Source organism: Leptopilina boulardi, unplaced genomic scaffold (assembly GCF_019393585.1).
Source record: "Leptopilina boulardi isolate dan_hultmark-lab unplaced genomic scaffold, ZJU_Lbou_2.1 LbouV2_278, whole genome shotgun sequence".
In the NCBI taxonomy this organism is placed as follows: domain Eukaryota; kingdom Metazoa; phylum Arthropoda; class Insecta; order Hymenoptera; family Figitidae; genus Leptopilina; species Leptopilina boulardi.
In genome coordinates, this window is record NW_026137838.1 from 5,266,856 (window position 1) to 5,290,272 (window position 23,417).

The following is a 23,417-nucleotide window of genomic DNA, read 5'->3' on the forward strand; positions in this document are numbered from 1 at the left end:
TGAGTATGTCTTTGCATTCTTTAGGGGGACAGGCGCTTCTCGAGAGAGCTTCACTCTACTCATAAAAGTCAGAGAGAGAGAGAGAGAGAGAAGGAGAGAAAATAAAGAACCGGTATAACACCCTCTGACACCAAGGAGATAAAAAAAAGAAGAAAAAAAAAGTCGCCTTTGTCAAGGGCGCGCGTATCCATCCCTAATCAAAAGAAGATCAGACAGCTGCAAAGGAAAACAAAATCAGCCAATAAACTTTACTCTTTCGCTCTACATAAAATCGACGTCTTTTTACTTCCCTTTTTTTTCTATTTAAAGTGAGATATAACAAAAGCTGCTTTTCTTTTCACTCATTCATAACTCCCTCGCGGTATAATCTCATTTCCATCTTTAAAATCAATATACAATATTGTCACAACAGAAGCAGTGTTAGAAAACAAACAGAATATAGCAATTTTTTTTTTGTAATTTTTAATAGTTAAAATTTGCAAATTTCTTTTTTTTTTTAATACAAGTCTTGCAGCGAAACACTTTTATTTTATTTTTTTGTTTTTTAATAAAAGAACTTTTTCTCTAGTATCATAAATCACACAAAACGTAATTACAAAATTAATTAATTTAGCCCCGGCATTGAGATTTATTAATACTTTATTACGTTGTGGAACATTCATTAAATGTAATGAATTTTTTCAGTTATTTGTTGACAGGGACGCCCACGCACATGCAAATTTTCATCAGAGTATGACTAATTGTCTCTTTAGCTTTAGCTATACAGCGAATTCGCTTGCTCACTTTTCGTTTTGAAAATAAAATAAATTATAAAAAAAAAAAATAAATAAATAAATTTTCAAAATAAAATAGGCAAAAAAATATAATTTCAAAGTAAAAAAAAATTATCATAAATTAAATTACATTAAGTATATATAAATATAAATTAGATTTAAGAAATTAAATTAAAAATTAAATTGGAAATTAAATTTAAAAAAATTAAATTAGAAAAATTAAATTAAGAAAATTAAATTAAAAAATGAACTAAAAAAGTTTATATATCTTTCCCTCTGATTATTTTTTCAAATTCGAAAATAAAAAATGAGCCAAAAGTTTTGAATGTTCAAATGAACGAAATATTTTTTGGAACGAATTTTATTACAAAATATTGTTTTAAATATCAAAAAAGAATTTTTTTATTTAATAATTGTTAAATTTACTGTTTTTTATTTTACATTGACATCATAATTTTTTTAATAATTTATAGATTAAAAAAAATATTTCGTTCATTTGAACGTTCAAAACTTTTGGCTCATAATAAAAAAAAAAATTTAATTAAAAAAAAAAAAGAAAAATGAAGGCACATACATCGATATGGGCATTAAGTAAGGACTTTTATTGCGCCATACTCGCAAGTCCCACGAGATTTCAGCGTCAATTAAATCTGCAGAATAACTTAACGGTCCCTTAGAAACCAAAGTGAATGGACTATTCAGACGTTCGTTCAAGCTTCTCGGGTGTTAAATATAATAAAAGAAGGCTGTTCTCACTGTGACGCAAAATCGTAATGTTTATTCGATACCTTAAAAAAAAAAACCCCCCAAAAAAATATCTATAAGAATATAATGTATAAAACATTTATTCCCTATAATAATGTATCACTTTCTACTAGCACTGACAATTCCTTTTTTGAAATTATAATTTCCCCACTCGGTCACGTTACAGATTTCAATTTCTCAAAAGTCGAGTAACTTAAGTTGCTTTTTTTTAAATAGTAAAAATATATTGTTCTCGGTATAATTTTTTCCAAAGTTTCATTAAAAATTTTTTCGAGAAAAAAAAAATTAAAATTCTCCTTGAAAATCAAGGACGCTGCTAATATTATTTTTCAATCCTAAAGAAATAATTTTATTGTACGTGAAAAAAAATATTTTACATCTTTTTTATTTATGTAGGAAATATTTAATTGATATTTACTACTTAAAATAATATTATATATAATTATATAGAAACTATATACTTTACTGAAATATTTACAATTTTTTTTGTTTAAATATTTTTCTGTATTTTAAATATACTGCATTCAATTTTTATAATTATTATTTTTATTATTGTTATTATTATTATTGCTTTTATTATTATTGTTATTATTATTGTTATTATTATTATTATTGTTACTATTATTGTTACTATTATTATTTTTATTATTATTATTAATTATTATTATTATTTTGTTTTTTTTAAAAAACTTAATTTTTTTTCCAATGTGAAATTTAACATCAAAGAATTTTTTAGAAAAAAACATTGACAAAATTCGCGCAACATTTGTGTAACTTTCCTTTCTTTTTTTTTTTTTTTTTTTTTTTTTTTTTTCTTCTCAGACACATATTAATTTTTTTTCTAATGTAACTAAATATGAAAAGCATAAAAGGTGCGAAAAGAAGAAGTTCTAAATGAGGTTAAGTGACTTAATGACTACTTTCAAAGACAAGAATATTTCTCCAATGTTCTCTTTTTCTCTCTCGATGAACGCGCAGAGAAGAAAGATTCTTGTCGAGCGGTATATATTTTAAATATATGACATAAATAATTTTATTTTACCTATAAAATTATACCAAGACAATAATTTTTTTTCTATTCACTTTTCAACAAAAATTAAATCAGGGTGTCTATACTAAAAATCTGAATTAAAATTCCAGGACTTTTTCAAGGACAATTCCAGGACAAATTATTCTTATTTTTCCATGACATTAAATTGAATGACATTAAGGAATAAAAAAAATTTTTCGCAGTTTAACTTATTGTTTTTCAGAAATTATTAAAAAAATTAATTAATAGTAAATTTTCATTTTACTTATTTAATGACTTTTTTTTTTAACTTGATTGACAAAATTATAAATTTTTTGAAAATTTAAAAAAAATTCAAGGACAAAAATAAAAATTCCAGGACTTTCAAGGACATTTTTTCAAATTTCAGGACATTTCCAGGACTAGTAGACACCCTTAAAAATAAATTTGTATCATAAAAAATAATTTCAAAAAAAAAAATTCCGCCTTAACTGAAAAATTTTAATTGAAACAATTTTTCATTTCAGATATGACTTTTAATAATTTCGCGAGAGAGATAGAGAGAGAGAGAAAAAAAAGGAACACATTCGACAATAACAAATGGTGAAAAAGCAATTTTCCAGGGAGATTCTTGAAAGTTTAAAGGCGTGTATTAATTTTATGAAAAGCCGTGTGTTTGTTTTGCTTTTAAGGAATGACGCTTAGGAATCTTGGTGCATAGATAAAGAAGAGAGTGTTTTTTGTATGTATATATATATATATATGTGAGAGGTGAAATTGGAAAAGGAAAGAGAGAAGAATGAAAGAAAGGGTTGAAGTGAGAAGAAAACAGAGGAGCAATGTTGTATCTCGTTTTTCTTTCAGGGTTTCCACCATCGTGGAATATGACGGCGGTGACGTCAGTCTGAATATTTGAAGGGTCGAGACATCAAAAGAACACGTGTTACGTTGCTAGGACGCCGTTTAAATAATGCAAAGTCAACTTATACTCCATCCCCCTCATTCCCCACATTTGTGTCATCTTATTTTTTTTTTGCCTCATTGCCCCTCTCTTTTTTTTTTCTTTACTTTCCTTTAAGTCTCAACTTTCTAACGATCGATGTCTTCGCGAGCAGACAAATTTTTGTTTATAAACTAATTCGCAAAACAGATTTTTTCTACAATTATAATTTTGGAAATAAAAAAAAATAAATAAAAATAAAAAAAAAGAAATATAAAAATACAAAAACGAAATAAAAAAGTAAATAAATAAAAATACAAAAAAAATATAAAAATACAAAAAAGAAATAAAAAAGTAAATAAATAAAAATATAACAAAAGAAATAAAATAAAATACAAAAAAAGAAATAAAAAAATTAATAAATAAAAATAAAAACTGAAAATAAGAAATTTTATCAGTTAATGACGAATTGTTAAAGGTATTTAAAGTTTCTAATTTCGCAAAATAATAACAATAATGTAACAAACAAGAAAAAAAAAAAGAATTACAATCGTTAAAACTTATAAACACTATTAATTTTCCCTTGAATCGAGCTATTGTATTAATCGTGTATATGGTTATATATCCGCTAAAGAACCGAATAAATCATATTTTGCATTTCCTTCACCGTCATTGTTATCATCTCTGAGTCACAAGTTTTAAAAGCAATAAAAATGTAAGCCGCGCCTAATGCCACAGATAACAGCAATAAAATCACCAGAAATTGATATTCATTTATTAAAAAAAGAAATTTATAATTTTAAATTCATAATCAAATATTTATCAATTTTTTTTTTTGCAAGAAAAAAACATTTTTTTTCCCTAAAAAAAAAAATTGTACAAACAATTATCAACCAAAATTTAAATAATTCAAATAAAATATTTATCGCAATATTTCCCGAATTTTAATAGTCTAACAATAGACTAGAGAGAAAAAATAAAATAATTATTTATAACTTATATTTTCCATGCATATATTATTCAAAAATCAACTTACGTAACATTTCATTATTTCTCTCAGAATAAAACGATATATAGACACTCACCTGAAACAGAAAAGAAAATATATTAATAAATTTTCCAAATTTTTTTTTTTTTTTTAAAAAAAGATATAAATATTTAATTTTTAATTAAAATGCAAGTCGCGCTCTAAAAAAAAAATATTACGAGAAATAAAAAAGAAAATTCATAATTAAAAATACTCGAGAAAATAATGTTCTTTTCATAATTTTAATTAAAATTTTCTTTCATCGGATTAATATTAATGGGTGGGAAATAAAAAAAAAGAAATCAACAACTAGAATTTCTCGTGAGCGCTCGTTTTATATAATATATATATAGTACAATAATAAAAAATGGTAAAGAGAAGAAGAAAAGAAAAATCGAGAAAAAGTGTCGAATAAAAGTGAGTTTTATATATATATATATATATATATAGAAAAAAAAAAAAAGTTTGCATAGAAATGGGTTGATGTTTGGCACACGACAGGACGAGGCGGTGGTATGTTCGGCCAATTGGGAAAAAACAGGCTAAAAACAGGAAATTCCGAATATAGGGGTGGTTCCGCAATCCTGCGCGGTGCAGTACCGGGGTTGGGCTAAATGCGCGCGCGGGACTTTAGATGCGCGAATTCCAACTCCCACTCACCTCCTCATCACCTTGCATTAACCCCCTTTGATTTCCTCTTTCACCCCCCTCCCACCCCTCTAACCCCCCAATATCACCATTTCATTCCATATACACAATTCTCCCCCCCCCACCTCCAAATAACATCTATTGCACCTGCACGTGCATTGGCCGAAAACAGTGGCCCTATATATATATATACCGGATGTGAACCACGAAAATAACAGTCCTTTAGTTTCGGTGCCCCCCTCCTAAAAAAAAAAAAATACTTCACCTGCAACCCTTGTCGCGAAATGGCCAAAATATCCGAATGAATCACTTTTTCATTTTCTGCCTCAATTTATTATTAATTACTTTATTTTTCGTGAAATTTTATTTATATATTTTATATATTTATTATTTATATCCCACAAATTTAAAAAAAATATCAGTGAAAATAATAATAAAATAATACTAAAATTAATAATACAAAGAATAATAATTTTAAAATACAAAATTAAAGTATAAAATATAAAAAATTACAAAAACAAGACAAAGGTATACTATTTTTTTTATTTATTCTATAATAGAATAACTAAATTAAACAAAAGAAATAAATAAATAGAATTTTCATATTTATTTCTTTTGTTTATTTATTTTATTTATTTATTTTAGTTATTTTTTTTAGTTATTTTTTTTTAGTCATTTATTTTAGTTAGTTATTTTATTTATTTGTATTATTTGTTTCTTTTCGTTATTTATTTTAGTTACTTATTTTGTTTATTTATTTTATTTATTCATTTCTATCTTTTATTTAATTTATTTATTCATTTATATATATTTTTTATTTTACTTATTAATTTTTATATTTTTCATTTAATTTCTCATTATTGATATAAAAAATCGATTTTATAAATTCTATTTGTTTTTAATTAAATTTAAATTATAAGCACCCTTGAATTAGTTACATTGTGATTAAATTTTACGGCGTAATTAAATTTTTTTTTTTTTTTTTAAATCAATAATTGTATAAGTAAATTATGCGAATAATAATGTTTATATAGTAATTCTTTAGATCAAAGGAAAATTAAATTGATTGTGATATAATTATATGGACATGGCAAAATACCTAACGTTATTCAGTATACATGTGGAATGTATATATATATGTTACATTTATAATGAAATATCAATTTATTTTATTAGAAGAAATATTTAATGTATATATATATATATTGAGCATGTGAATAACTAGTATATAGCTGCATATAATCATAATCAAGAGTGTTTCATTCCGAACAATAATTTATTTCTATAAAGAACTGTATAACCCCATTTTAAATGAATAATTCGTGTATATAGTATAATATTAACCGTGAGCAATATAAAATATATCTATAAGCATTATAATTACATTATAAGTAGAAAATAATAATAAAATATTTAAGTAATTTGATTGTAAAAAAAAAGTCTGGGTTATACATAATGAAATATATATTAAAAAATAATGAAAAAAAAAAATATGTTATTGCAGTGAGACAATTTATGTCAATATTTTTTTACATATTTATGAAATATTAAATTATAATATACAATTATAGAATTCGTCCGGAGAAAAAAAAATATATATATATTTGTTCCAAAGCCAAATAAATAATTACTTTTTTTACAGATAATAATAAGTATTAATAAATCAAATAAAAATTATTATTAAATAGTTATTAATAAATTAAATAATAATAATTATTAAGTAAATATTAACAAATAAAAATAACAATTATTATTTATTTATTATTAATTATTATTAGTAAATATTTATTAAAAATTAAATAATAATTACTATTATTGAATAATAATAAATAAAAAAAAATAAATTAAATAATAATTAATAAAAATAGTTATTTATTTAGTTCAAATAAATATCGAGAAAAAAATTTAATATTTCGTCTCTAAAAATTCTTTCATAAAAACATTTAATATTTTTAAAAAGGCAGTTAAAAAAAAAAGAAATATTATTTTTCTTATTTCATTAAAATTATTGTTATTATGTTCATTAATAAGCGGATGCTACTAATTTGAAATAATAATAATCTAGAAAATTTATTAATCATTAGGTCAAATTCAACGAATGCCATGAATTCCATAGTGGAGAGCATTATAATTATTAATTATTTAATATTATAAATATATGATTAATCAATATAAATACAAATAGAACCTCATTTATTAATAATTTTATTTTAATATAGAATTCCTACTTCTAAATTTAGAAGGGGAAACTGAAACTCACCAACCGTAATATATGAACCAAAATACAATTATTATCTATGATTGAAAAATACATTTTTTTACACTCCTATACACCAGATGGATATATATATATATATATATGTATATGAATATTTTTATTTCTATACACCGAAGGACACTTTCGCGTATATATTTGCATTGAATAAATAATAATAACTCAGCATAAATTGCGCAATACGAGACAGTTGTGTAAACACGGATTATTGCCGATAAAATTATATAAGCTTACAAGAATATTGTTATTGAGATATATATATATATAAAATTAGAATCAAACAATTGTGGGATGACTTTTATTTAAAAAAAAAAATATATATTTTCCATATATATTGTATAATAAATGACACATTATATTTATGTGTAAGCGATTCATTTTTTTTTCTTCCCTCACTTCCTTTCCTCTAGATAACAAAAAGACAAATAATAATAATTACAAGAAAAAAAAAAATTAACAATAGTTAAAATTAAAATACATGCAATAGATAAAACAAAAAAAAAAAAAAAAAAAAAAAGAATTATTAGTAAACAAGTGTAGAAAAAAAAAATTACAAGAAAAAAAATTATAAATAGTAATAATAAAGTACATTTTTTTTTTAAATTAATTTTTTTCCAAGGTACATTTGTGTTTAAGTAAAATAAAATAAATAAAATAAATAAAATAAATAAAATAAATAAAATAAATAAAATAAAAAAAATAAATAAAATAAATAAAATAAATAAAATAAATAAAATAAATAAAATAAATAAAATAAATAAAATAAATAAAATAAATAAAATAAATAAAATAAATAAAATAAATAAAATAAATAAAATAAATAAAATAAATAAAATAAATAAAATAAATTAATTAATTAAAAAAAGTAATAATTATAATTTTAATGAATATAAAAATTTGAAAATGCAATATTTAAACTAGAGAAAAATGAGAATTCGGGAGGAAAAAAAAGAAGAGGAAAATCTGTTGTAATGTTGACAGTTAAATGCTAAAATCTTATGATTTTTGAAAAAAGAAAAAAAAATTGGAGAAAAAACTATGAAAAGTGCTTTAGTGGAGAAAGCGAGAAGTAGAAACAGGTTGGAGAGGTGTTTTTGCGCGGAAGAACTTTTAATGCAATTACGAACGACTTCTGGTGTCTCAGTCCCTCTCAGTGACTCTCTCTTTGTTTTCTCTCGTTCGCTTCCTCAACCCCCTGTCGACCTACTCCTACCGAGGAAACCCCCCCCAACCTACTTCTCTATATCTATATAGAATGCTATAGAACTACTCCTACCTATACTTTATCTTTATCTGTTTTTCCCTTTTTTTCTCTCTCTCTCTTTTTTTCCTCCTCCTCCTTCTTCTTCTTCTTCTTCCTACTCTCCTACCTGCGACGCACGTCATTCTGCATTATTTTCATTTTATCGTCAGCAATCTTGGTTAATGCAATCCTCTCCCCTTCCCCTTTGGACCATTTCTCCCCATCCACCCCAGTCCGAGGCCTTTTTATTTTATATTTGAATATTTTATCGGTCGAGGCGCCTCCAAGAAGCTGGAGAATTCATTTTTATAACGGAGTCTGGAGCTCGTCGCTTAAAAAATAAAAAAAAAAAAAAAAAAAAAACTACTTTCCGTTAACTTCTTGCATAACTTTGATAAAATATTCGTTTAAAAAAAAAAAAATTGTTTATTAAGTTCGCCACCCCCTCTCTTTGCAAATATGATTAACGTTTATCAGAAGAATTTTATTTTTAATTAGTGTTTTACTTGCGAGAACAAATTTTTTATACCATAACTTAATAAAATTCTTTTCAATCTTAAGAGTTTTAAGTTGAAAATAAAAGTTATTCTCTTCTCTTTCTTTTTTTTTTTACTTATTCTTCTTCTTTTTTATTCAGCCAAGAATACAAAAGACGAGATGAATTAAATTTTTATTTAATTATGAAATTTTAATTAAATTAATTCGACGCTAAAAAGGTTTCTTTTAACAGAAAAAGAATTTTTTTTGCAAAAAAAAAAAAAGAAAGTTAAATGTCAAGGAGAGAATAATAAAAAAAAAGTTATATATAAAATATTTATTTATAATAATTAATTATTCAGTTTCTATTTTCTTCCGAAAAATTTATTTTCCATTTAATAAATAAAAAATAATTTATTTTCCATTTAATAAATAAAAAATAATTTATTTTCATTTTTGGAAAAAAAATACTATTAGTGCCAAGGCACCTGCACCTGTCTGCCAAAACTTTTTAAGTGCACATCGCACTTTGTGGGGTAAACTTCCGTCGATAAGCGGTTATCGATTGAGAAACTCCCGCGCGCATTTCTCTCGTCAGCCTTTTGCTTCTCCTTCTTTACTCCTTTCTCTCAACGCTTAAAACTCTGGAGCTTACTCTCACCCCCCCCCCTCCTCCCCAAACGCCACAAGCACAACGATTTACTTCCCGCGAGTCACGGGTGTATACAACCCAAGGAAGACATCGCTCGTATCGATCGCCAGATTAATTTGTAAGTCCAGACAATGGGCCGCCATATCTCCCGCCTCCACTGATACGCGCGCCGGACTTATAATATGTTATATATATACGTTGTTTCAACTTCTCACGAGGAAAGTGCAATATTATTACGAGAGAGAGAAAGAGAAAGAGCTAAAACACCTATTATGTATATACAATAAGTAAATCGTATCTTTTAACCCCTTGAGCTGTGATTTCTCAATGAAGATTCACTGGATCGATAATAATCAATAACGGATGCTGGGCGCATTGATCTCTATATGGATTATTATCGTTTTATTTCATTAAGAGAGAGAGAAGAGGAAGAAAAAAATTTTTTTCTCATTTTTAACTACTTATTTGTTTATTGTATTCAAAGAAATGATTTATTTGAACTAAATAAAATATATTTGAGTTAAATAAACATGTACTTGAACTAAATAAAGGTATGCTTGAGTTAAAGAAACATGCACTCAGAGAAATGGTATATTTGTCTCCGAGCCTATACTAACTCATTTATTTGTTGCAAATATATTTCATTTCATTGAAATAAAAAATTTATTTGAGCAAAAGAAAAATTTATTTCTGACAAATAAAATTTTTATTTACGCCAAATAAATAAGTTAGTAGGCTCTGAGACAAATATACGTTTATTTAACTCAAATATATTTTATTTGGTTCAAATAAATCATTTCTCTGGGTGTGTATACTTGAACTAAATAAAGGTATGCTTGAGTTAAATAAACTAAAGTTAAATAAAATAATTTTTTTTTCATCTTTAACTACTTATTTGTTTATTGTATTCAGAGAAATGATTTATTTGAACTAAATAAAATATATTTGAGTTAAATAAACGTGTATTTGAACTAAATAAAGGTATGCTTGAGTTAAAGAAACGTGTACTTGAACTAAAAAAAGGTATGCTTGAGTTAAATAAACGTATACTTGAGTTAAATAAACATATACTTGAGTTAAATAAACGTATATTAGTCTCAGAGCCTACTAACTTATTTATTTGGGGTAAATAAAAATTTTATTTGTCATAAATAAATTTTTCTTTAGCTCTAATAAATTTTTTATTTAACTCAAATATATTATATTTGGTTTAAATAAAATATTTCTCTAGCTAAATCCAGAGAAATATGTTCTTGAACCAAATATATAATTTATTTGATTCAAATAAAAATATATTTGTCACAGAGCATAGTACACTGAAAAAAAAATTTTTTTTATTCAAATACTCGATTACTTGAGTATTATCAAATAAATATTTATTTGAACCAAATAATTTTTATTTGAATTAAATAAATTGTATTTGAACCAATAATTTCTGTATTTGAAACAAATATCATTTAATTGACTCAAATATTAATTATTTGATACAAATAAATATTTATTTGATAATAGTCAAGTAATCGAGTATTTGAATCAAATAAATTTTTTTTTCTGTGTAGCGCATTTATTTGTTTCAAAGAAAAAATTTTATTTCCCGCAAATATAATATTATTTATAGAATATTATTTAATTTATATATTATTTTATAAATAAAATTTATATTTTAATCAAATAAAATATATTTGAAACAAATATAAATTTATTTGGCTCTATGACAAATATAAATCTTTTTTCTGATTATAATTTTTAGTTATTGTATAATTCATAATTAATAAATTTAATAAACAAATTAAACAAAGAAAATATGTTATACCTACATTCAGAGAAATGATATATTTTTCTTAGAGCCAAATAAATATTTATTTGTTTCAAGTAAATTTTATTTGGATAAAAAAAAATATTATTTGCTTTAAATAAATTTTATTTGATTAGATAAAAAATTTTGGTTTGCGCTAAATAAAATTTTAATTGTGCTAAATTAAATTTTTTTATTTGCAACAAATAAAAAGTTATTATAGACTCTGAGAAAAATATATTTTTTTATATTTGATTCAAATAAATTTTATTTGTCTCAAATAAATGCAAAATATTTCTCTCGGTACAAACAATACAAAAAATTGTTGATTCAAATTCAAATTTAATGTGAATAAAATTTATTTGGTGCAAGTAAATAATTGTTTAAATTAAATTCTACTGATATATTAGGAGAGTAATATTGTTATTATAATTTATATTAATATAATAATTTAAATAATAATAATTATAATATATTTATATAAATAAATCAAAATTATAATAACAATATTATTTTCTTACACGGAAAAAATATTTATCTGGAACAGCGAAAGGTTTCACAAGAATAGAAAAAATTTTAATTATTTCAATTAAATCTTTCACTATTCCAGTGAAACATTTCGCTGTTAGAGATAAATTTTTTTTTTGTATAATAAAACAAATACTTTATAATTATATTTTATATTGTTTTTATAATTACAACTTACACTGTTTTATAATTATAATTAATATTGTTATTATAATTATATTATTATTATAATTATATTATTATTATAATTATATTATTATTATAATTATATTATTATTATAATTATATTATTATTATCAAAGCAATATTGTTCTACTAAAAATATTAAGATTGCCTAAAACCATTCGTTTCTACTAAAAAATAAAAAAAATTTCCTTCTTAAAAATTCAAACATGTCTGAGAAAAAAAAATTCCCCACTAAAAATAGAATTCGTCTATTCTAGCAAGGTTTCTCTACTGAAAATATACAAGATTCGTCTGACCAAACAAAACTTTTCTACTGAAAGGGAAAAATTCAATTTTTGATTATTTTTTCCCTTCTTTTACCTGAACGGTAAATTTTTTTTTCCAAAGTGTTTTTTATCATTAAAAAAAAAATATAAAATTAAGCCCAAAAAAATTACATTTTTGAAAAAAAATCAATCGCAAAACATTTCTTCCATTTCAAATAATTTTCAATTCCTTCCACTTAAGAAAAAAAAAACCCCCCTCTTAAATTGAATATTTGAATCATATTTGTTGAAATGATTAATATGTCTATTTCTTGGCGCGTCACAGGAAAAATTATTAGATTGCGCTCAGAGTGTATAAATATATATATATATATGTGTGTCTATGTATGTGTGTTCAGCGCATGTTCCGCAATCCCCGAGGCATAATGGAAAAAGAATTTTTAATAACCAACCAGACAATGGCTTCCTCGGGACCAATTCCCTTTATCTCGCTCGTTCTTTTCTATGCTAACTAATGTTGCCGTTAACATTCACGATATCGGGGGGTTTTTATCGAGACGTCCAGCTCGCTTCGTTTAATTTTCGACATTTTCTTAATCCTCCATTCGTTTTTGTTTTACTTTACTTTCTTTTATTATTATTTTTTATATATAAGAAAAGCCCTCAACTAAAAAAAAAATACTCAAGAGATAATTTTAATAAATTTAAATTTCAAATTTCTCAACGATGCAGTTGAGTATGTGTATGTTCGTTAAAAAGAATGAATTATATTTCCCTTATTCTCAAACACACAAAAAGAATATCATTACTCTTATCGAAGAGATTTTTTTTCAATATAAAAAGTTCGATTGCAAAGTTGAATTTTTTTTCTGTATATAGAAAAAAAAGAGAGAGAGAGAGCACGCGGGGAGAGATGCTCAATAAAAGGGAGGTAATTGAATATTCTGGAATTTAATTTCTATCGGTCTGTCCAGTACATTCGACTTTCATATCGTCCACATTTTGCGACAGTCGTTTAATCTAATTTATTTCATGACGCCCGCGCGCTATTGGATGGGATTCTATGGTCATATCTACGTTACGCAAAAACCCTATATATTCAACATCAACACTCAACATTTTTTTTTTTTCCTTTTTTTTTTTATTCACGTTTGATTTTACAACCAATTAGATATTGTCATTTTCATCTATTGATAATTTCACTTTATACAAAGCTCCGCGCTCAATGGTCTGTTTTATTTTTTTTTCAATTCATTCGAAAACATTATATAGCCAAACAATTTTTATAGTTTTTCATTTTACACATATTGTCCTCGCAAAAAAAAATTTTAATTATTTATTTTTATTGTCATACAAAAAAAAAAATATTAAAAATTTTAATATTATTTCTTTATTATTATTATTATTATTATCGTATAATAGTGCATATAGAAATAATTAAAATTATAATTTTTAATTCATATTTTAATTACTTTTTTCATAAATGGAGATTTTGTCGCAAGGAAAATTTTTTTTTTTTTTTTTTTTACTATAGAAAAAAAATATGATTAAAATCGCTCTCGGTGTTTTTTAATTAAAGGAGAATCGTAGGGCGTTTTATTAGTAAATAAAATAAATAAAAGTGCTTGTGTGGTCTGGGAAAACTGGAGGAAACAAAAAAAAAAAGAGAGAGAGAGAACTGTAACTGGAGAAGCTATAAACTTGATTTCTAATTCTGACAGCCGATCTGTGTTATTTCAGATGGATTTTATTTCAAAATAAACTTAACGATTTCGGTATTAAAAGTTTCTTTTTAAGGGATTCAATATTTATTTTTTCCCTTCAGAATTATTAAAAAAAAAAAAAAAAAAAAACTCTTTTTTTTCTTCCCCTTTCTCTTTTATCATTGAATCACGATTGCAACTAAATTCCCGAACGAAATTAAATAAAAAAAAATTTTTTTTCAGTAAAATTTGATTTTCAATTATTATAAAAAAATTTATACGAAATATAATTATCAATTTATTCAGTAAAGATTTTCAATTACAAAAATTTATTAACTCATATTAATATTGACACAAAATATAATTATTATTATAAAAATAAAATTAAAAAATAAAAATAATTCATAATTAGTAATGAATAAAGTCATAAAAAAAAACTTTTTTTTCTTCTCCTTTCTCTTTTATCGTTGAATCACGATTGCAACTAAATTCCCGAACGAAATTAAATAAAAAAAAATTTTTTTCAGTAAAATTTGATTTTTAATTATCATAAAAAAATTTACACGAAATATAATTATCAATTTATTCAGTAAAATTTGATTTTCAATTACAAAAATTTAGTATTATTAATATTGACACAAAATATAATTATTATTATTATAAAAATAAAATTTAATAAAAATAAAATTTAATAAAAATAAAATTTAAAAATAAAAATAATTCATAATTAGTAATAAATAAAGTCATAATTATAAACAACTATAAAGTCATAATTATAAATAGTCGCATAAAAAGAAAAAAATTGAAAACTCAATCAAAATGATATTAAAATATAAATTTTCATTTCAGCGTTCTCCAAAAATAAAAACTTTTTCATTATGAAAATATTATTTTTTTCTTTGCAAATGAAACGAGAGAGAATAAATTTTTGAAACATTCGACTAAAAAATGAATCATTAATAATAATTTTTCCAACTTTTCTCTCGGCTTTCAATTCTTTTCCTCTCTCTCTCTATATATATAAAAAAAAGAAGCATTAGTTGCTCCCTGCATAAATTTTTGAAAAATCCAAAGGAATGAATAGTCTGTATCATTTAAATATTGAAAAAGCTCAAAGAAAAATCGTTTTCAATTTAAGAGACTTTGAGAACTTTTCGCTTGACTCCAATCACATTTTTTCTCTTTACTTTGAAAAGGAGAGGAAAAAATTCGACATAAAATGAATTCGTCTCAAAACGCATATAGGAAAAAGTGACAGTTACGTATCACTAGAGTTTGGAAAAGGAGGGAAAAGAGAGAGAAAGAGAGAGAGACTTCCGAAACGACAGATAACGATGGGTGGTATAAATCTCCTTCCGGTTGGATCGGGAGCGAAGCAATCTGCGGAATGGTCCGGTCATCCGTCCATCAAGTCGGGCGTCATGCGTTCGGTTTCGCGTATAATATCTAGTGCAACGTGCATTGCAAACACGCGGACAGCGGCAAGGGTTCAGTATTTATGCGAGTTTCGATGGGAAAAGGCAGGTACACGGACGCGACAAGATAATTTCTGATTTACCGCGAGTGTCGTTTGGCCATCACTATATTCAGAGAGTGAGAGAGAGAGAGAGAGAGAGAGTGAGATCCGTTCTGCCATTTCGGAAATGGAAAATTTTAAGCCACATATCGAATCACACGAAACTGTCTATTCTTTCGTCCATTTGCCCCAGCCGCCACCACCACCACCCCAACATTCCGTAAACTCTCGCGACCCCACTCAATCTCAAACTAATCAGAAAATTTTAGAAAACCCAGAAAACAAACATCAATTTTTGAAAATTAATCGAAACCTTCAATCATCGTTTGCCATATCACAATACAAGAGACACAGGGAAAAAGATAAATCCTTCAGAATTTCATTTTGCGAGCGCTAAAAAATTTTCTTTTGTTTTATTATTCCAATCACTGAAATCATTTATATTAGAATGAAACAATTGAAAATTATTTAGAGAATTTGGAACTCAACAAAAAAATTTTAATAATTTATTTTTCATGACTTAAATATTTTCTTGAACCAAATATAATTTGTCAATTAAATTTTTTTTTCATATACAAAAATTACACACGAAAATTATAAGGTATTAAAATAAGCTGCAACGCTTATTATTTTAATCCAATTTTGCTTATTTTAATACCAAAATGGATTAAAATAATAAGCGTTGCAGCTTATTTTAATGCCTTTTAATTTTCTGTGTATTAAAATTATTAATTTTATTTCTAATTGTTGTTTTTTTTATTTATAGTTAAATTTGTCAAAAACAACTTTTTATTATCAAAACTAGGAAAATTAAACGCGCGCAAGCGCACCAAATTGAGTATTTAATTGTTTGTTTTAAAGAAATTAAAGATTAATATTATCAATAATAATTTAATTTATTAGAATATTATTAAATGATAATAATGAAAATTATATGTTTACAGGCCTCGGATTATACGACTTTTTCCGACTTTTTTCAAAAATACGACTTTTATCGACTTATTTTAATAAAATGCGACATTTTTTTTAACATTTGAAAAAAATGTAAATAAAATACATTTTTTTTAGTATAAAATGTAGATCTTCTTCAGATCTTCTTCAATTCAATTATTTAACAAATTTTGAACTAAAATGATTCTTCACTAAATTAATTATTTTTAATAATTTTAATGAAATACATCACAAATTCAATTATATCAAAATTATTTTTTCAATTAAAATTTTTATGAAATTTAACAATTGTTTATAATTTTAAAAAAATATATCACAATAAAATTGTATTATTTTTTAAAAATTTCAATTCAAAATAAACTAAAATTCAATTATTACCCGAAATTTTAATTCAAAATCAATTAAAAATCCAATAATTATCCAAAATTTTCAATTTAAAATTTAATTATTTACCAAGTTTTCAATTTAAAATGAAATAAAATTCAATTATTTTCTAAAATTTCTATTCAAAATTAATTATCCAAATTTTATTTATTATTATCTAAAATTTCAATTAAAATTCAAATAATTCACAAAATTTTCAATTCAAAATGAACTGAAATTCAATTATTTTCCAAATTTAAAATCAAATAAAATTTCATTATTCTCAAAAATTTGAATTCAAAATTAATTGAATTTTCAATAATTTGAATTTAAAAGCATCTAAAATTTAATTATTTCTAAAATTTTCCATCGAAATTTTTTTTTTTTTGAAATTTAATAAATTCAATTATAACTCTAAGGAAATTCAATTATTTTTTACTATTTTAATAATATTCTTTGAAATTTCAACTATCTGAAATAATTTCTGAATTAAAAATGATTTTCAAATTATTGTATTTTGTCCGCATTTTCTAATAAATTTTTAGTGAAATCATCTAAAATTTTAATTACAAAACACTTAAAGTTTGAATTAATTTCAAAAATCTCAATTTTAAATCTTTGAAAATTCAATTAAATTTAAAAAATGTTTTTCAAAAATTGTTTGATAAATTATTACTATTCAAAAAAACACGTGAAATCAGAAAAGGCCAACTTCAAGTTAGAACAGAAGGACAGACCAAGCATTTTATTATTATATAATTATTATTTTTGGTTTTACACCGTTTTACTATGTTTAATGAAAATTTTTCCTTATTTGTTCTTTAAAAAATTAAAAAAATCACTAATTTCAATATAAATTCTTCATAAAACATTTTTGTTTTTCGAATTTTAATTTTATTATCACAGAGAAAAAAAAATTATTAATACAGAACCAACAATTTTCATTTGTTGTTAAAACAAACTTTTTGTTATCTCAACAATTTTTGGAATGTACAAAAACACTTGAGGTGTTTGCTGTGACAACAAACTCAATTGCTGAGAAAAAAAACAATTTTGTTATATTTCCAAAAAACAATCGGTTAGTTCTATATATTAATAATCCGATATACTAAATACAACAATTCCTTTTTCTAAAATCAAAAATAACAGAACCAAATTAAATATTTATTCGTTTCAAATAAATTTTATTCGATTTAAATTAATTTTATTTAGTTTAAATAAAAATTATATTTCCACTAAATCAAATTGTTACGTCGGATGCATAACGCAAGTATAAATTTCAGAGAATATTCGGAAATATTCTCTTATTTTATGTTTCGAGTCTAGACTTGCGTCCACTAACTCGGGAACGATTCAAATTGATCAATATATGTAAATAGGGATTTTCGCGGGGAAATTAAAGGAATAATTACGCGATAAACGCATTAAAATCCTTAGGTAAGGTAATGAAAATTATGGTAAATACAAAAATACGACAAGGAAATTGAAGAAATAAGAACACGATTAACGCATTAATATTCTTCGGAATTATTTAGAGATGACAAGAAAAAGATTTAGATGAAAGTTAGACAGCAATTTAATATAAGACTTACTTTTATTTAAACAAATTGGCACTTGTAGACTCGGAAATTGGTTGAAAATTCGTTGAATTTTTGGCTCGTACTGTTGATGAATCGTGAGAATTTTAAATACAATTTAAATTTAACACTTGGAAAATTGTTAGAAAAAAATGAAAATTAATTGAACTTGAACTTGAACTTGAACTTGAACTGGAAGAAGAATTTGAGGAAGAAGTAGTTTTTTTAGAATTCTTGTGACTGTTTTTGTGACTGTTTTTTGTGACTGTTTTTGTGACTGTTTTTTGTGACTGACTTCTCAACGGGGTTCGTATTTTTATATCATTGTCCCTACCTATTTTTAGGGATGGAACTATGTTTTAAAATAATGGGTCTCAAAGTGGAGGAAAAAGAGGTTGGGAAATTACAAGGATTGGATCCAAGGAAAGAAAATGGGGAAAAAACTGGTTAGGTCAGTGACGGTATTGGGCCCTTCAGGCCCAGCCTTGAGAGATAAGAAGTTGCGTGGGCGTACTTGAATTAGGGGAGTTTTCAAGTGGAAGGGGCTTAAAGTTTTGACCGTTTTCAAGAGATGGAGCCAAAATTCAGTTTTCCAACCAATTTCTGAGTTTTTCATAATTTTCACATTATTAATATTAAAAATTAATTTAAACATTATGAATATTAATATTATTAGTTAAAAAGTTATTAACAATAATTTTTAACAATAAAATATAATTAATTATTAAAGTTTTAAAATATAAAGAATTTTGTATACTTAAATTGTTAATTAATGATTAAAAATTAATTTGAATAATTAAAAATAATTAAAATTTATTTAAAATTGTTTAATTTGTTTGTTAATTTAATTTTTATTATAAAAGTATAGAATATTCTTTATATTTAATGAAATTATTCTAAAACGTTTGAAAAGTAATTTAAAATAATTGAATTAAAAATTAATAATAATCAAAAATGAATAATAATAATTCAAATGTTCAAATAATATTTATAAACAATTATACACAATGATTTGTTTGTGAAATAATTAATTTATAATAAAAACTTGAAATATTTTAAATAATTAAATCCAATTAAAGAAATCAAAATTAATTAAAGTTAATTAACAATAAAATTTAAACATTTAAACAATTATTATTCATTATTTATAATTAAATCACTCATTCTCATACTTTACATAAAAAATAGTTAGGTTTTGTTGTTTGCAAGAGTGCATCGGTGCTCGGGATATTTAGATAGTTACGCTAGATTATTCAACTATGCTGACTTTATTTACAGGAGATATCAGAATGATATCTTCAAAATACAATTCTTCTCTATTTTAATTTTCGGAACTGTTGATTTTGAGCTTAAGGTTTTGAGAATTTTAGACGTTTTAGAAATAATTGTTTTCTTGAAGAGAACATTCTGGTATCTTTTATTTAATTTAAGATTATTTACGCTTGTAGATAGTTTTGAAATAAATGTTCAAAACAGCGACGAAGTGTGGGAAACACTTATAATTCTAATTTTATCTAAACTAATCTTATTTAAACATTTATATACTTGAATTATACACGGGACGTTACACCCCAGCCGTAAAATGGTTACTTGAGGATGAAAGACGAAAAGTGACCAAACAAAAAAAAAAATTGTACAGATATTTTATATTTGCGGATGAAAAGTTTTGAGGTAGGCTTTGTTGCTTGTGAATTAATCATGCCCTAAGCGAAACACAAAAATTTAATCATATGCATGTCGATTTGTTATAAACATAATATGAAATAGAAAATTTTAATCGAAAAAAATAAAAGGTTTAAAGTTTTAGTTGCTTGAGAATTGCTCATAAGATAAATAGCATTTTGTTATTTCAGAAAGAATTAATTGTTATTAAATGATGTTCGTAATCTTGATTATCCTTTGTTACTGTTGAAACTGTAGGCAATTGTTCGGTTGACGAATTTCTTCACACTTCTTTCAGAACAATTTAGTAGATAGTAGACATCTACAGTTGAAAATGATTCTTCTACAATTGATAGATAGAATTTTTAGCTGTTGATACTTCTGGTAAATTAACTCTTGGTTGAATACTTCTTAAACAATAATCCTTTTATTGTTTTCTTTGTAAGATGATATGATTAATGATGATTGTCACAGTTTATAAAGTTATTTGCTGAATTAAAATGTGGATTCATTCAGATGTCCGAATTTATATGCATTTCACAATAAATTAAGTTTTGCATATCTTGAAGTAGTGTTGAAGTATCATGTTGATAAATTTTGTTTCTTATAGTGATGATAACATATAGGATGTTCAATAATCGTAAAATTTATCTTCTCTTCATTTTTTTAGGTATGTTTCCTATTAATTTGTTGATACAACAGGAAAATTCTTAATTTCTTGAAATGAAACAATTTGGATCTTACTATTAACCAATACAAATTTAAAATATAAACAATTTCTCTTTCAACTGTAACTTGTTTGTTTTTACCCTTTTTTACAATTTCAAAATAGATACAATTTATTTCTTAATTATACCTAATATTTCCACAGTAATAAGTTAAATTTAAAATGAATATTAATATTAAAATATTAAATTCTTTTTTACAATTTATAGAAATATATAAAATGTTAACAGTAATAAATATTAATAAATTTTACATAATTTTAATGAATTTATACAATTTTGGTGATTGGTGATGTTGTATTCCTTTGTAGTGATGATGGTTGTCCTTTTAATCCTTACAAACATTTATATATATATTTTTTGACTCTATACAATTTAAAATTTTTCCTCTGTATGAAACTGTAAGTAATGCGTAATTTTAGTTTGATTTGTTTTGTAAAAAAAAAAAAAAATAATTTTTGAAAATAGTTTGATCTGTAACATAAAAAAAAAATTATTATTTTACAAGTAATTGATCTTTTGAAAAATACAATAATTTACTCTTTTCTTTATAAAAAAAAAAAAAAAAAAATAAACGTTTGTCTTTTTTCTTTAATTCTCTTTTTTGATGTATCAATTATAAGCTCATATTATTACAATCCAATATATCTATTTTATAAGCTTTGAATATTTTTCCATTTCAATATTTTTGATTCAGAAAAAAAAATGATTTTAAATTAAAGATTATATAAAAACAATCAATTTGCGATTTAAGTTGTGTCTGAAAGTAGTCGAAACTTTATTTGTAAACGAATGCAACCTTGCCTCTGAAAGTAGTCGAAACTTTACTCGTGAACAAATGCAACCTAGCCTATGCACAAACTACACAATTAATTATTATACACAAAACAAATATCTTATTGAATTTGAAAATAAAAAAAAAATAACAAAAAAAAATAACAAAATAACCACAAGAATTGTTTAACAAACATTTCTTCGCGATAAAGAGGAAACGAACCTCAATTTATGAATACCAATATTTTAAAATGTTACAGGATTTACTTCCATAAATGCACCAAGCTACCACGGTGTTTGCATTTTCAATATCTACAATTATCTTGATTATATATTCATTATCTAATAAAATTTTATTTATATTCAATAAGTATGTTGCATTATCACTTTAGAAAGAAAATCAAATTATCGTCACAATCTCTAAATGAATTTCTTAATTTTTGTCTCAAAAAAAAAAATAATTTTTTTACATTAAACGAATATTTTATTAATCGATAAATATATCAAATTTTATAGTTTATTTGTTTTACAAAATTTCACCTCTGTGTTTTGGATATAGAATTGGATTTGACCTAGAGCAGGGCGTACTCTTTACTCTGGCATTAATAATTTCTTTTTTTTAAGGATTAGAGTGTGAATTTGCAAATATCAAAAACCGCTATTAATCTAATAGATCCATCAAACAAATATTGTTAATATATATATCAAAAGTAAATAAATTTCAGATACAAAAAAAAACTCTTTCTTTAGAAATTGGTATTAATAAAAAAAAAATTATGAAATGGTTTTTATTATTAAATATTAGATTGTAACAAATAAAACACAAATTAATAATCTTAAAGTTAATAAAACAAAAAAAAAAAATTATTGTATTTCTTATGTTTATTTTAACATTTTATATATATATATATTTTTTTTTACTATGATCTTGTTCTTAAACATTTTTTTTTATTTTATTTGACTTGAATTAAATGAAATCTAATTATTTTATCATTTTTTTTTTAAAACATAATTTTGAATTTTAGAATTAATGATTTTAACTTCGAAATTTTCATTTTAATTTGATATTTTTTAATTATGATTTTACTGATAAAAAAAAATTATAATTATAATTTAAAATTATTGATATGGAATTGAATTTTGTTTGTTTGATTTTAATTTTTGATTTGGAATTAAAAATCTTGAATATAAAATTATTTTTATATAAATTTTTGGATTTTCTTATTATAAGCATATACATGTTTTTTTTAAAATCAAATTTTTACATCTTGTTTTAGGATATTTAAAGGTTTAGGATTTGGAATTAACATGTATTGCAGGATTTGTCAATTGAATTTTTCTCAATGTTAAATTTATTTTTAAAGAATATATATATTTTTTTTTAAAGAAAACATTTTTAAATTTTATTTATTATTTTTTTTTGTTTAAATATAAATTTTGGAATTGAGTTGTTTTATTCTAGAGGTTTTCATTAGAGAAGTTTTGAATTTTAATTATCTAATTAAATTACCCTTTTTATAATTTGTTTCATTTTTGTTGAACTTTTAATTGTTAAATTTTCT

The 23,417-nt window shown here is 23.4% G+C and overlaps 1 protein-coding gene and 1 long non-coding RNA gene across 9 annotated transcripts in view; both read right to left on the reverse strand.

Annotated features, from left to right (window-relative positions):
• The window catches only part of LOC127281733 (uncharacterized), a 112,203-nt gene extending 107,636 nt beyond the window's left edge, over positions 1-4,567 (reverse strand). The window contains exon 1 of the long non-coding RNA XR_007843078.1: positions 4,524-4,567. This is a non-coding gene — a long non-coding RNA (uncharacterized LOC127281733). The remainder of the gene's footprint in view (positions 1-4,523) is intronic.
• Positions 1-23,417, reverse strand: part of LOC127281722 (protein bric-a-brac 1-like) — a 379,471-nt gene that overhangs the window by 311,545 nt on the left and 44,509 nt on the right. The window lies entirely within an intron of this gene.